General features: G+C 34.9%; 1 pseudogene; it reads right to left on the reverse strand.

Moving 5' to 3' along the window:
• Positions 1-1,838: 1,838 nt before the first annotated feature.
• On the reverse strand, positions 1,839-2,813 carry LOC143643986 (olfactory receptor 8A1-like; annotated as a pseudogene).
• Between the last annotated feature and the right edge of the window lie 12,620 nt (positions 2,814-15,433).

Consider the following 15,433-nt stretch of genomic DNA (forward strand, 5'->3'; position numbering starts at 1 on the left):
AATTTCCATTCTCCTTTGCAGTTATGGTTCTGGATGTAAATCAGTTTCTACTAGTTAAGTGCACTTGTTAAAGGTTCTGAGGTGGAAGTGCTGGGGAGACAACCTTTCAGCTGCTATTGTTGTCAATAATGTTATGGAAGCTCAAATGTTTTATAATGTTGGCCTATTTCATGGGTGTGAGAGGTATTTTTCATGGTGGCAAGAGCGACACAACAGCAGGAGCTTCCTGATGTCTAGGTCATATCTACTGTGGGATTGTTCTGGACTCGGTAGTCCAGTGGAAACTTTCTCACTCTTCCTTTTCTAAATATAAAAACAAAAACAACAAAAACCCAACAAATCCAAAACTGTGAGTATTTAATACCCTGTATTAAATCCCTTTCTGCTTAAGAAACCCGGAGTTACTTCATTTTCCATGTTACTGATACAGTTTTGTATCTAAAATAATAAAAAAATGACAAATCTATTCCTCCTACATAAATACAAATGACAATAAAAAGAATTTCCAAATTATTTTTGCAGTTCAAGGCAACTGATTCTTTAACATAAAGCCCTGATATGTTTCTAAGTAAATGGGGGAAGACATTTTATCTCATGCAATTGGATTTACTGAGTCAGATTGGCAGAGGATACAGAACTGCCAGTTATTTAAGGAGGACAAATGACTCCCCTATATCAGATATGCATTGGTAACATCAAAGGTATGGGAAGATGGTGGAAGGAAGGGAAGTTATTTTCAGGAGAAGTTTGAAGTTGGCAAGTTATGTTATCAGGTATAATCACAAGGCTGCACAGAGACACTGTCAACCAAGAGAAAGGGGATAATGAGTTGTTGATTTGAATCCAAGTGCTGTCAGTTTACCAGCTATATCATCCTGAGAAAAGTTATTTACCTTCTCTAAAGTTTCCTTATCTGAGAACTAAGATAATTAAGTAAAACACTTAGAAGACTTTGTGTCCTGTAAATGTTAAATGCTATGATAATGTTGATAGTGCTGTTGGTGTTAGTGGCAATTGAACGAAGGGGACCATTTAAAAGATGATGGACAGGAATATATAGAAGGTAAATGTAATGAGGGAGCATAGAGTATAGGAAGGAATCTGGATAAGAAAAGGACTGTGTGTTCCTCTATTAGTCAGGGTTCTTCCGAGAAAAAGGAGCCTCAAGTTAGAAACTTGATGAAGATGACAAATTCCCAAGGAGATGCTGTCTGTCTGAAGTAGAGACAGAAATTCTTTGACTGCTAAAATCAACAGTTCTTCCATTAAGGCCTTCAACTGATTGGATGAGATGTCTCTCATTGCTGAAGGCAATCTCCTTTAATGATTGTAGATACTATCAGCCATAGATGCAATCAACTGAGTAACTATTCAGATCCAAGAAATGCCCTCACAGTAATAATCAGGCCAGTGCTTGTTTGACCAAACAACTGAAGACCATAATTAACCTTCACAGTCACCTCTTTCAAATTCATATTCAGTTGTCTTATATGTTCCTAAGTGCAAATTACTAGAATTAGTTTTGGTAATAGTTTCTTTATAAAAGATAATAAATCAATGAATAGTTCTCTTAAACTCATTTTGAAACTTCTAAATTTGCATTCTATTGTAGTCAATATAGATAAATGTTTACCAGAGGTCCAAGGATAGAGGAAACTGACCTCAAGTAGAAGAAAATATGAAATTGAAACCAGAAAGATTCAGCAAAGTCAGACATGAGAGATATGATAGGCAAAAAAGGGAAGAGGAAAACATGAATGAGTGCATTCAATCAGTCATATTGAGAAACAGGTTTTCTCCATCCTTGTGTGCTTTTTTGGGAGGCTTCTCCTCTATATTTATACTCCAGTTTTCAACCTAAGAAAGAATGACATTTGAATGCAAATGGTTTTCTCCTGTGTTTTCTGCAGGGCAGCCTTGACCTCCTTGTTACTCAGACTGTAGATCAGGGGGTTCAGCATGGGGATCACTGTGGTGTAGAACATGGAGGCCACGTTCTCCTGGGCCAGGGAACTGGCCGTGGAGGGCTTTAAGTACATGAATGCAGTAGAGCCGTAGAACATTCCCACAGCTGCCAGGTGGGAGCTGCAGGTACCAAAGGCTTTGGACCTGCCCTCTGTGGTGTTGATGTGGAGGATGCTGGAAAAGATGAAGGCAAAGGAAACAAGGACCATTAAGCTCGGGACTATAAGATTAAATCCAGCCAAATAGAAAACTACCATCTGGACATCATAAGTACCAGTGCAGGAGAGCTTCATGAGAGGGAGGATGTCACAGAAGTAATGATGATGAGGAGCTCACAATAGGACAGCTTTAACATGAGGACAGTCTCTGTCACTGAGCCTCATGTTACATGAGTGCCATGATGTAGGCCAGAGCCACCAGCAGAGAGCAGACTTGATGGGACATGATGATGTTATAAAGCAAAGGATTGCAGATGGCAATATAGAGGTCACAGGCCATCACCATCAGCATGTAACATTCAGCAATGACACAAACAAGGAAGAAGTAGAGCTGTGACACACACCCCACATAAGAGATGATGTTCTTCTCTGACACAAAGTTCACCAGCATCTTAGGGGTATAACAGAGGAGTAGCACATGTCCACGAGGGACAAATTGCTGAGGAAGAAGTACATGGGGGTGTGAAGCTGAGGATTCATGCGGATTAGCATGATCATGCCCAGGTTCCCCACCATGGTGACCGTGTAGATCCCTAGGAAGAGGAGAAAGAGGGGGAGCTGGAGTCCTGGCTGATTTGTTAGTCCCCCGAGAATGAATTCTGTCACTGTGGAGTGATTTTCTGCAGCCATTCTCCTCAGAGTTGGAGTCTGAGGATGGGAGAGAAAACCCATGAAAGGCCTTTCAGATGAGACTAGGTACCAACATTGCCCCTCACTGAGGGATCCTGAACTTTTTCCTGATTGCTGAACTTCTCATCACTTCTAATTTTCCAGGAGTTAGACAGTCATGGAGTGTTTTGGAAATCATGAAAGTAAGATAAAAAGGGCCACATCTTGAGCTTTTTGCCACTCTCATACTCTTAAGTCCCCTACAGGCTACTACTAGTATGTTTCATTTCTGGGTTAGAGATGTATTTGGCCTCAGAAATGTAATCTCCTTTGTCATTCAAGCAATCTCAAAATATTCCCTAGAAAATGAAAATGTGAGGTCACCTTATCTCAAACCCAGATGGTGCAAGATGGCAGTCAAAGCTTTACCACTTACTGATTGACAGGTCAATATTCCTATCTGGAAAATGAATAGAATTTCAATATTGTTTCCTAAGGTTGTTTTAGAAATACTGCAAATATTTGTCAAATATTCAGTTACTGTATAAAATTGAGCTTTTATTAGGCAGGTGAAATTTGTTCTAATTTTTCATTCGACCCAAGGTCCTTAGGTAGTTTTCGTAATTTTGGCTATACATTATAGTCACCCAGTAAGCTTCATAAACACTGATGTCATGATTCCATGTATAGAAACACTTATTTAATTGACCTGTGGCATTGTATTGAAAGTATAGATTTTTTTAGAGTTTTGTGTTCATTGGAACTAAAGTAATTTTGTAGCTTAAAAATCTGTGGATATTAGGCTTGGAATGGTATTAAGAGTAGAATAGAGTAACTGAGGGAAAATATAAGATGATTCTTCTCCAGTATGCTCCGAGGATGCAGGAAAATTCAGGTTGGATCAGTATTAGGAGTAGGTGGAACTAAAAGTAGAATTTAATACAATTCACAAATGAAGAGCAAAATGATGTGGGGGTGAGAAGGACATGGGCATATTTTCCTTAAGTGCCTCTCTGAATACTTAAAATCCTGGGTTCCTACTTACCAATCTGCCCTCGTCCACCTTTTCTCCTCACACCAAATGTACTTTCCCCTACTCCCTGAATAACTTCAACCTCTCTTATTATTGCTTCACCATTTTTCTGTTGCTATGTTGTTGACTTCCAAGTTACTATTTACTGTTTTTCAGCTTTTAAAGTCATCCTGTGGTCAATGCAGAGAAGGCTTTCAGCTGATGATAATTATATGTAATTATCCAAAAGGCTCCCTGGAAGGAATATTGGTGCATCTAGGTCAAAATGCCAGTTCAAAATTGGTCTTGAGAGGAACCTCCTGTCACCATGCTGTGCGTCTTCTTGTGAAATTTTTTCTTCATTTCTCCTTTCTACTTAATGATATGAAACAGAAGAAATACTTAATGTGTAAAAGAAGATAGTTTTCTTCTGATAAGTTGCTTGCTAAAATCATTCTGTTAGATTCTGTTGAGTAACTACCAAATGGTAAATTTAAGAAACTGAAATATTTTGTCTGATACTGGCTAAGTTTTACACAAATATTCTATGTGAGTAAAAAAGGTATGTTTTGTCTAGTCTGGAGAATATCGCAACATAGGGCTTCAGATTAGTTAAAAATTAGTGAGTGAACTGCATTTCCTTTCATGAAGGATTAATTCCTGTTGGAATTGTCTTTCCAACATGAACAACTAGAAAAGCAGACAAAATATAGGAAACAACATTTTACAGATTTTTGGTGACAGGTGTGCCAAACTGATTCCTGAGAAAAAGGAAACAAGCAACATGAGCCCTGTGATTGTACCATTTTAGTTACCTGTAGGTGTTTTCCATGACATATGCAAAGCGGTGGAATCCAGGAAGTGTTCAGTTGTATCTACATTGACGCATTAGAGATCAGTATTTGGACAGACCTAAGTTGCTAGATTATGCATGGCATGGTGCCCAAGAAGAGGGAGCTCTACATAAATGGCTCCAGAGATCTGCAGAGGGATCCCTTTGAGTCTTTAGCTTTGTCCTGATCTGTAATGTGTGCAATAAAAGTTCATGAGGCTAGAGTAAATAAAAATTTCTGAAGGGTAGACCAAGCAATTCAAAAAGCTTACAAAGTACAGTAAATAGTTTTCTTTTCTCCCTGTCAGGTGGAGAGACTTCATAATACATACAAAGCAGAGAAACTGAAGAAGAGTGAAGCTATGCTGAATCTTCCTAACAGAGTTTAAAAACAATCCTTCAAATAATGAAATGGATACGTGTGTAAATTAATTATGTGCCAGAAAAAGCCCAGTACTTTTCAAAGGATTACAGTAAAATCCAGAATTCAGAAATGTAGAATTCCAACAATGTGTTGCATACAATCAGAGCCAGTCAAAGAAGCAGGAAAAATATGAACACAACCAGAAGGAATAGAACCAATAAAATTGGATCCATAAATGATAGAGATGATGGAATGAACAGACAGGGGCCTTAAAACAGCTATTATGATTATTAGAAATATGCTCAGAAACACAATGCAAGGAAAAATGAAAAGTATATTAAAGACCCAAATGCCATTTCTAGAGATGAAAAATACAGTAGCTGAAAGAAAATATACACTGAATGAGATTGGCAACAGATGAGGCACTGCAGGAGAACAAATCCACACACATGAAGATATAGCAATAGAAGGTGCCCCCCCCAAAAAAGAACCAAAAACGGTGAACAAAACCTTGCTGTCTTGTGAAATAATAATATCAAATGATAAAACATAGAGTATAATTAAAATTCTAGAGGTTATGAGTGAGTAGAGGAAAAATATTTTAAGAAGTGGTGGCTGAAAAATTTCTAAACTTAAAGAAAATTTAAACCCTGTAGATATGAAAAACTTAGTGAATCTCAAGTTGGATAACCTTCAAAGAGTACGAAAGTACACAATAGTTAAGTAGTTGTTAACTAACAATAAAGAGAAAAATTTTAAAAGCATCCAAATTTTAAAAACTCACACACATTGTAGAGAAACAATGATAAGGATTATAGTATGCTCCTCATCAGAAACTGTATCACCAAGAAGCCAATGAAGTCACATCTTTAAAGTGCTATAAGAAAAGAAGTTCAACCTTTAATTCTATAATCAGTGAAAATATATTTCAAGAATAAAGGTGAAATGAAGACTTTTCAAACAAATGCTAAGAGAATTCTTTGCCATAAGAACTACACTATAAGATATGACAAAATAAGTTTTGGGGCAGAAGGAAGTAATACCAGGTGGAAATTTGAATAAACATGAAAGAATAAAGGACAATGGAAATGTTTCTCTCTTTAAAAGATATGGTTGTTTCAAGCAATAATCACAAGGTATTGTGGGGTTTAACACATGTAGAAGTAAAAATGTGGCATCTGTAGCACAAAGAACAGAAAGGGAACTAGAACTATACATGGTTGGGTTGTGATACTACATACGGAGTGGTTTAATATTAGTTGAAAGTAGACCATAATATGTTAAAGATGCGTACTGTAAAACTTAGAACAACTAAGAAATAATAAAGAGCTACAGCCAGTAAGCTAGTAGTGGTGGTATAATTTTAATTTTCAAAAATAGTCAGTTCAAGAACTCTCAGGATGAACCAGGACCTGGCAACATGGGATTGAGAAAGCCTTCTTAACCAAAAGGGGGAAGAGAGAAAATGAGACAAAATAAAGTTTTAGTGGCTGATAGATTTCAGAATCGAGAGGTTATCCTGGAGGTTATTCTTATGCATTATATAGATATCTCCTTTTAGTTTCTGGTGCATTGGAGTGGCTGGAGGGAAGTACCTGAAACTGCTGTGCTGTGTTCCAGTAGCCTTGATTCTTAAAAACAATTGTATATATAAAGATGTAACTTTTACAATATGACTGTGTGATTGTGAAAACCTTGTGTCTGATGCTCCTTTTATCCAGGGTATGGACAGATGAGTAAAAAACCATAGATAATAAATAAATAAATAATAGGGGGGATAAGGGGTAAATTAAATTGGGTAAATGGAAATACTAGTGGTCAATAAGTGGAAGCAGTAACACATATGGGATGTATGAGTTATTTCATTTTTTGCAAATGTTCTAAGGAAAATGATCATGGTGATGAATACACAACTATGTGATGATATTGTGAGCCACTGATTATACTCCATGTATGCACTGTATGTGCGTGAAGGTTTGTCAATAAAAATATTAAAAAAAAATAGTCCAAAAGAAGGTAGGAAAAAGAGAAAATGGAATAAAGGATAGTTGGGACAAGTAGAAAATATATAGCAAGACAATAGATTTAAATCCAACAGTTTTGTTGGTTGATGTTTTAAGTACTTCAGTTAAAATGCTAAAATTGTCTAATTGGATCAAAAGTACCCCAACAATATGTATTTCCAAGAAATCCACTTTAAATATAAAGACACAGCTTAAACTAAAAGATAGAAAAATATATACCATGCAAACACTAATCAAGAGAAAGCTAGTTTTGTTATATCAACATGAAACTAAGTAGACTTCAGAGCAAGGAATGAACAAAGAACGGCATTTCATAAGGACAAATGGGTCAATTCAAACAGTCTAAATGAGTTCACCTATTAATAGAGTTCCAAAATACATGAAGCAAAAATTACTGGCAACAAAAGCAGAAAACCAAATCTAACAAAAAATGGGAGATTTCAATACTTCTCTCTTATTGACAGAACTCATAGAAAAAATGAGTAAAAATGTGGAAAACAACCCACAAATTTGTCCTAGTTGACATTTTTAGAACACTACATCTAGCAGCAACAGAATACACAATATTTTCAAGGGCACACAGAATATTTATTAAGGTAGAACATATTCTGGTTAATAAAATTTAACCTCTACGCACTGAAAATGGTTGAAATAGTATGGAGTATACACACTTACTACAACAAATTCAAACTATAAATCAATTATGGAGAGATATCTGGAAAATCTCTAAGTATCTGAAGTTAAATAGTGTACTTCTAAATAACACATGGGTGAAGAAGTCACAAGATTAATTAAAAAATAATTTTAAACTGAATGAAAAGAAGACAACACAATTTTTGAACTACTTCATTAAATACTTATTTTAAAACAGAAGGAAATTCTAAAATCAAGAACCTTAAATTACAAAAAGAAACAGAATGAGGAAAGTAATAAAGATAAACATAAAGTCAATGAGATAAGAAACAGATAGACTCTGGGAAAAAAAAATCAATGAGACCAAAGCTGGTTCTTTGAAAACATCAGTAAAATAATGAATATCTAGCCAACCTGGGAAAAGAGAGGGAGAGAAAAAGGGGGTGGGAGGGAGTGTAGAAACAGAAAAAGAGAGAATACACAAATCACCAATACTAGAAAGGAAGGAGGGGACATCACTGCAGATCTTAGGGACATTAAAAGAATAACAGTGAAAAACTATGGACAATTTAATGTCCCAAATTTTAACTTCCTTAAAAGATAGAAACTACCAAACCTCATTCAAGATTAGGTAACCTAAATAGTAATATTAAAGAAGTGAAATTCACACCTAAATACTTTCCCTACAAAGAAAATTCCAGGCCTAAATACCTTCTCTGTTGACTTCTGTAAAACAGTTAACTCTACATCACGTATCTCTTTTAGAATTTAGAAGAGGTGAAAACGTTCTCACTCATTTCATGAGACCACTATTACTGCAGATACTAAAACCAGGTAAAGATATTAAAAAGAAAACTACAGAACAACATTGCTTATAAAACCCTTAATAAAATATCAAATCAAATTCAACACTACATAAAATGCGTAAACATTATGAAAGAGTGGAATTTATGCCTGAAAGGCACGATTGCTTTAATCCAAATCTGAATCAGTATAACATAACATATTAAGAGACTAAAAAAGAAAACCATATGAATATCTCTGTACATGCACAAAAAGCACTAGACAAAATTCAACATTCACCACGTTTGCAAGTAATCCAAGTTAAAGCAAACCCTATGGACCTGAAAAATGTGTCCCTGAGACTGGGAACCTTGGGGTCTATTAATACATAAGTAGAACCTCTCCTGGGATGAAGCCACTTGAGACTAGGATCCTCAATGAAGAGGCAATTAGAGTCCAGGTTTATAGCTGCATGTAAATAATGTAATATATCCCAGATATATTAATTTTCCTTTTATTGAGAGAGTTACCTCACAGTTTGGGAAGCTTGGCATCTAACTGGACCCTGGACCATCTTTGGCTTCATTGTTGTTACCACCGTCGTTACCATGACTGCCCAGTCATGAACTTCAACATCCTCATCTCCTTCACCACCATCGCCATCAGTTGCACCATGGTCACTATTAACTATCAGTTATTCATCTTTAGGTTCAATGAACTTTAACTATCTTTATAAATGTTATTATCAAGGAACTTTATTTTCTTTTCTATCTTTAGGCAATAGACATTTCTCCAAAAACAAATTCACTGAATTTATTAAAAATTTCATTAAAAAATTATTCTGCTTGCTGCAGCCAACATCTAACATGGTGATGAGATGGGAGGTTGAGGGGAATGAGAAAAGAAGGCTAGTAGAAATTCTTCACTAATACAGTTTCCATCATAAGAATTCATTCACAGCAAAGTTTCTTATTTAAGAACATAAATACCAATGCATTACTGATATAGTTTTTTAAAAATGGTTTTCCTTATTTATTAGTGCTCAAAATAATAATTTTGTTCTTTGTTATATTATGAAAGTGATCAGTTTTTAAAAATACCATTAAATGCTCATGGGTTAAATATATTTATCATATTTCAACTTGTGATAGTTATTGATTCTGATGCTCAAAATATCCCCTCTTTAGCCAGTTGGAGATTCTTCATTGTGGCTTTTGGATCTTTTTGACACAATTCCGTTAGTATTTGGGTTTCCTCACTGTTTGATATTAGAAGGTGTTCTGGGTTCATATCGTATATTTCATTCCCTAGACCTGAAATTAGACATTTATTCAATAAGGTCTAATGTTTAGAATTGGAAAATGGTACTTTGTGGGTTCCATGTTAGTCACTGTTTCTAGGATTTTTCAGTGGTCAGAAATAGAATATATTTTACATGTGTATTGTAAGACTATTTGAGCATATCAAAATTTCCAATTCAATTTCAAAACCACAGTGCTTTTACCATTGTTCATCTATATATCTTTTTTAGTTCTCAATCAGAATCCTGGTTCTCAAGGACATAGGAACATCATATAATTATTCATTTGCTTTATTTCTCATTTGACTAAATACTAAATTGCATATATATGGGGAAAAGTTCCCGTGGCTAGGCAAATAACTAGCAAAGATTTGGAATCTTAACAGTTCCCAGAACACACACAGGACTGGGAGATGTTTGAATTCCTACCATCCAGCATAGGGAGATCTTGATGATTGTCCTGGGCATTCAGTACAGGCCTCAGCAAGGCCATAATCTATGGGTTGGGCTAAACTTGCCCTAGGATACATTAAACCTGCTCTCACAAAGGCTGGAAACAAACCTCAAAAAGATCAAACCCATCTGTGCAACTTAAGTGTCAGGTAAAAAGAAAATCTCAAGATTTTAAAAGAAAAACAAGAAAATCCAGTACTCATTGGTGTAACAATCACAATGCTAGGAATCCAATCAAAAGTCTGTAGAATTCTGGGGGTGCAAGGTAGCTCAGTGATAGAATTCTCACCTGGATGCGAGAGACCCAGGTTTGATTCCAGGTCCATGCGCTTCCCAAAAGACAAACAAACAAAACAAACAAAAATTCATCAAATGATGCTGCAATAATGGGATACTCACAGGAAAAATTAATGAAATGTGACTCTACCATGCAGCCTACACAACAAACAAACAAAACAAAAACAAAAAAACCCTTAAAAAAAGTTTGTAGAATTCCAAGAAATCAGAAAATGTAATTCATAACCAAAATTTCAGCTATCAGAAACACAAAATGACAGAAATGATGGAATTTAGTTGACGAGGGCTTTAAAAAGCCATTATAAGTGTGCTTAAAGCACATGAGAAATCGGAACATAAAAGAATGAGAAATGGAAACTATGAAAGAAAATCAAATGGACATGTAAAGTTGAAAATAGTTTATCTGAAAACAAAAATTTACCAGTTGAGCTAAATGGAAGATCAGTCATTGTAGAAGAAATGATCAGAAAACTTGGACACTTCACAAGAGAAACTATTCAAACTAAACCAGAGAGAAAAATGACAAGACAAAACATTTGGAGCCTCAGGGTCCATTAATGTACCTCAATTCGACCCAAAAGGAGACTAGAGGGATGGGTCAGGAAAAATATCAGCTGTAATGATAGCTGAAAATTTTCAAGTTTGATGAAAAATATAAACCTACAGGAGACTCTCAAAGAACCCCAAACAGGATAACCACACACCACAACATCCCTAGTCATATAATAATCAAATTGCTTAGAATCAGTGATAAAAGAAACATTTTAAAAACAACCAGATGATGAAGACATTTCAGAAAGGGACCAAAAAATAAGGATGACTGGATTTCTTCTCATAAACAATGCTAGCCGAAGGCAAAGGGAGCAAAATCCTAGCAATATTGAAAGAACAGAAATCTGCCAGTCTAGGACTATATTCAGAGGAAATTTACTTAAAAATTAAGGCAAAGTAAACTTTTTTTACAGATGAATAAGAGATTAGAGAATTCATTGCTAGCAAATCTTCACCATAAGAAACTAGTTCTTCCTGTTAAAGGAGAATGAGTACGTGGATATACACAAGGAATGAAGATTTCTGGAAAATGTTAATTATGTGGTTAAAAATAAAAGAGATATTTTTTCTATTTTAAAAATTTTTTTGAAAGATAACTATTTATAGCCCAAATAATAGAAATGTATTGTGGCATTTATACTATGTATGGAAATAAAATGTACTATCAATAGCATAAAGGACATGAGACAGAATTGGAAGTTGATTCCTGAATAAAAAAGAATAATGAAAAACAAAACAAAACAAAAAAACAAGTAGGGAATAAATAACATGGTAGATTTAAATTCAACCATATCCATTATTCTTTGAATATAAATGTTTTAAATGCTCCAATTAAGAGAAATGAAAGTAAGATACAGATATATGCTATTAATAGGAATCACATTTTAAAGATAGACACAGATGGCTTAAAACTAAAATGATATACCATGCAAATATTAATCAAAAGAGGTATTCCGTGACTATATTAATTTCTGACAAAGTAGATATTAGGACTTGAAATATTCCCAGAGATGCAGTGACTCTTTATAATAATATAAGGATCAATTAATAAAAAATATATAATAATTCTGTATTTTCATCTACTAATAGAGTTTCAAATATATGAATCAAATAATTAAAAAATGGAAGAAGAAATGGACAAATATGCAATTATAGTTGGAAGTTTTAACACTTAATTTTCAATAAGTGATAGAACAAGTAGACAAAGAAAGCAGTAAGGATATAGGAGTCTTGAACAACTCTGCAACCAACATAAACGAAATGGCATTTACAGAAAATTCTACCTACCATCCACAGAAAACTCATTATTAACAAATGCACATGAGAAATTCACAAAAGTAGACCATACACAGGGCCATTAAACAATTTTAAATATATTTAGGAATGGCATATTCAAAGTTACTTCTGTGACCATAGTGTAATTAATCAAAAAGATATCTGACAAATCACAAAAAACTTTTACATTAAACTGCCCACTTCTCAATAACACATGGGCTGAAAAGGAAACTACAAATTAAATTAGAAGACATCATGAACTGAATGATATTTAAAACAATGCATCCACAAGTTGTGGTATTTTCCTCCAAACACTACTTTAACTACAAAGCAGTGTTTGGAGGAAAATTTAAGATTTTAATGCTTATATTAGAAAATAAGAATGGTTTAAGATCAATGACTGAAACTTTCACTATAAGAAAGTAAAAAAAGGACAAATGTATCCAGTTAAGTAAAGGCAAACAAATAACAAACATAAGAATGGATATCATAAAATAGAAAGCCATAATCAGCATAGAAAGTCAATGAAACCAAAATCTGGTTGAAGAGACCAAAATAATCGATGGAATTCTAGTTAGACAGTAAGAAAAAAAGTCAATATATCACGAATGAAGGGGGGATATGTTAGAGATCCTGAGACAAAGAAAAAAAAAAAAACACAAAACTTTCCATAAAGAAAATTTCTATAAAGATGGCTCCAGTGCTGGGTTCTTCCAAACAGTGTAAGGAAAAATGGTCTTATTTTATAAAAACTTTCAGAATATGAGGAGGAAGAAACACTGCCCAACTCCTTACAGGATACCAACATTATCCTGATGCCATAACCAATGAATTATATGAACAGAAAACTCGAAACCAATGTTTCTTAGGAATATAATTGCAAAATTTCTTAGCAATATGACAGCAAATAAAATCAATAACATATGAAAGGGATAATACAAGATGACCAAGTGGAGTTTATCCTGAAGAGCATGGTTTAACATTTGAAATTAATCAATGAAATTCACCATATTAGCAGAATAGAGGTTAAAAAGTATATAATCTCATCCAAGAGTAATCTTGGCAGAGAATAAAAAAGTATCTGCAAAGCCCCCTTGAGGGGCTGTGGGATAGTGTGGAAATATTAAACTTCCCCACTTGGGGAACTCCAGATATTCTCAAAAGCACTAGGATTACCAATTTAATGGGCCAAGCCCTCAACCTTGGGGCTTGCACTCTTGAAATTTATCCCTGCAAAGGAGAAGCTAAATCTACTTATAATTAGGCCTATGAGCCACCCCAGAAAACCTCTTTTGTTGCTCAGAGGCCACTCTCTCTCAAAGCCAACTCCTCAAGTAAACTCATTGCCCTTCCCCCTATGTGAGATGCAACTCCCAGGGGTATAAATCTCCCAGGCAGTGTGAGACTTGACTCCCAGGGATGAGCCAGGCCCTGGCATCATAGGATTGAGAAAGTTTTCTTGACCAAAAGGGGGAAGAAAAATGACACAGAATAAAGTTTCAGAGACAGAGAGATTTTAAATAGAGTTGAGAGGTCATTCTGGAGGTAATTCTTATGCATTATATAAATATCCCTTTCTAGTCTTTAGTGGATTGGACTAGCTAGAAGGAAATATCTGAAACTATTGAACTGTATTCTAGTAGCCTTGATGCGTCAAGATGATTGCATAACCATATCGCTTTTACAGGGTGACCATGTGATTGTGAAAACCTTGTGGCTGACACTTCCTTTATCCAGTGTGTAAACAGAAGAGTAAAAAAATAAGGACACAAAATAAATAATAGGGGAGGATAAGGGGCATGGAATACTTTGGGTGTTCTTTTTCATCTCTATTTTTATTCTTTATGTATTTTTTCAGTAATAAAGTGTTCAAAAATTGTGGTGATGAATGTACAACTATATGATGATATAGTGAACCACTGATTGTACACTTTGGATGATTGAGTGGTATGTGAACATAACAATAAAATTGCATTGAAAAAGCATATAATCTCAATAGATGCAAAGAAAGCAGTTAATAATTTATTCTCTATTTGTCATGTTACAAACTGAGATAAAAATGAATCTTTCTCAACCCAATGCAGGGTATTTATGGAAAACCTACAGATAACATCATACTTAATGGTGATAGACTGAACATATTTCTCTTAAGATTGAGAATCAGGCAAACATATCTGTTTAACACAGTACTGGTTTTAGGTAGTGCTCCCATGGAAGTAATGAACTATTGATATACACAACCACATAAATGAATCACAAAAATTTATGCTGTGTGACAGGCCCTTGACACAAAACAGTATATACCATATGTCATGGTCAGGCTCATGTGTCAACTTGGCCAGGTGGTGGTATCTGTTTGTCTGGTTGGGCAAGTGCTGGCCTGTCTGTTGCTATGAAGATATTTCATAGAATTAAATCATGATCACATTGGCTTTATCCACAGCTGATTCCATTTGTAATCCGCCAAGGGGAGTGTCTTCTTTAAAGAATGATGCTTAATCTAATCACTGGAAGCTTTTTAAGGAGGATTCAGAAGAGACAGGCTCTCTTCCTGCTTCAGCTGGTAAGCCTCTCCTGTGGAGTTCATCCAGACCCTCCATTGGAATCATCAGATTCACAGCCTGCCCTATGGATTTTGGATTCTACATTCCCACAGTTACGTGAGACACTTTTATAAATTTTATATTTCAAATATTTCTTGTTGATTCTGTTTCTCTAGAGAGCCCTAACTAATACACTGTATGATTCCAATTTTATCAAATTTGAACACAGACAAAACTAATATGTAAAGACTGCAATCAGGTAGTAATTGCCCAGTACCAGGAGCAGGGGTCATTTATTGCACCAGGGAACTTCTAAGGATAATAAAAATGTTTGAGTGGTGGTTGCATGGGCATATACATTTGTCAAAAATCACTGAACTATACATATAAACTGGGTTCATTTTACTTTATGTCAGTTAATGAAAAATAAATTTGATTTAAATATTCAAATACAACTTAAAATGGCCATGGAGAAGAAACAGCAACAACAAAAAATCCTAAAGCCTAACATGACTTGTAATTATAGAAATTTGAATTAAAATAACGTGATATTACTTTTAGAATCAAGTTGTC

The sequence above is a fragment of the Tamandua tetradactyla genome, chromosome 8 (genome assembly GCF_023851605.1).
Source record: "Tamandua tetradactyla isolate mTamTet1 chromosome 8, mTamTet1.pri, whole genome shotgun sequence".
In the NCBI taxonomy this organism is placed as follows: domain Eukaryota; kingdom Metazoa; phylum Chordata; class Mammalia; order Pilosa; family Myrmecophagidae; genus Tamandua; species Tamandua tetradactyla.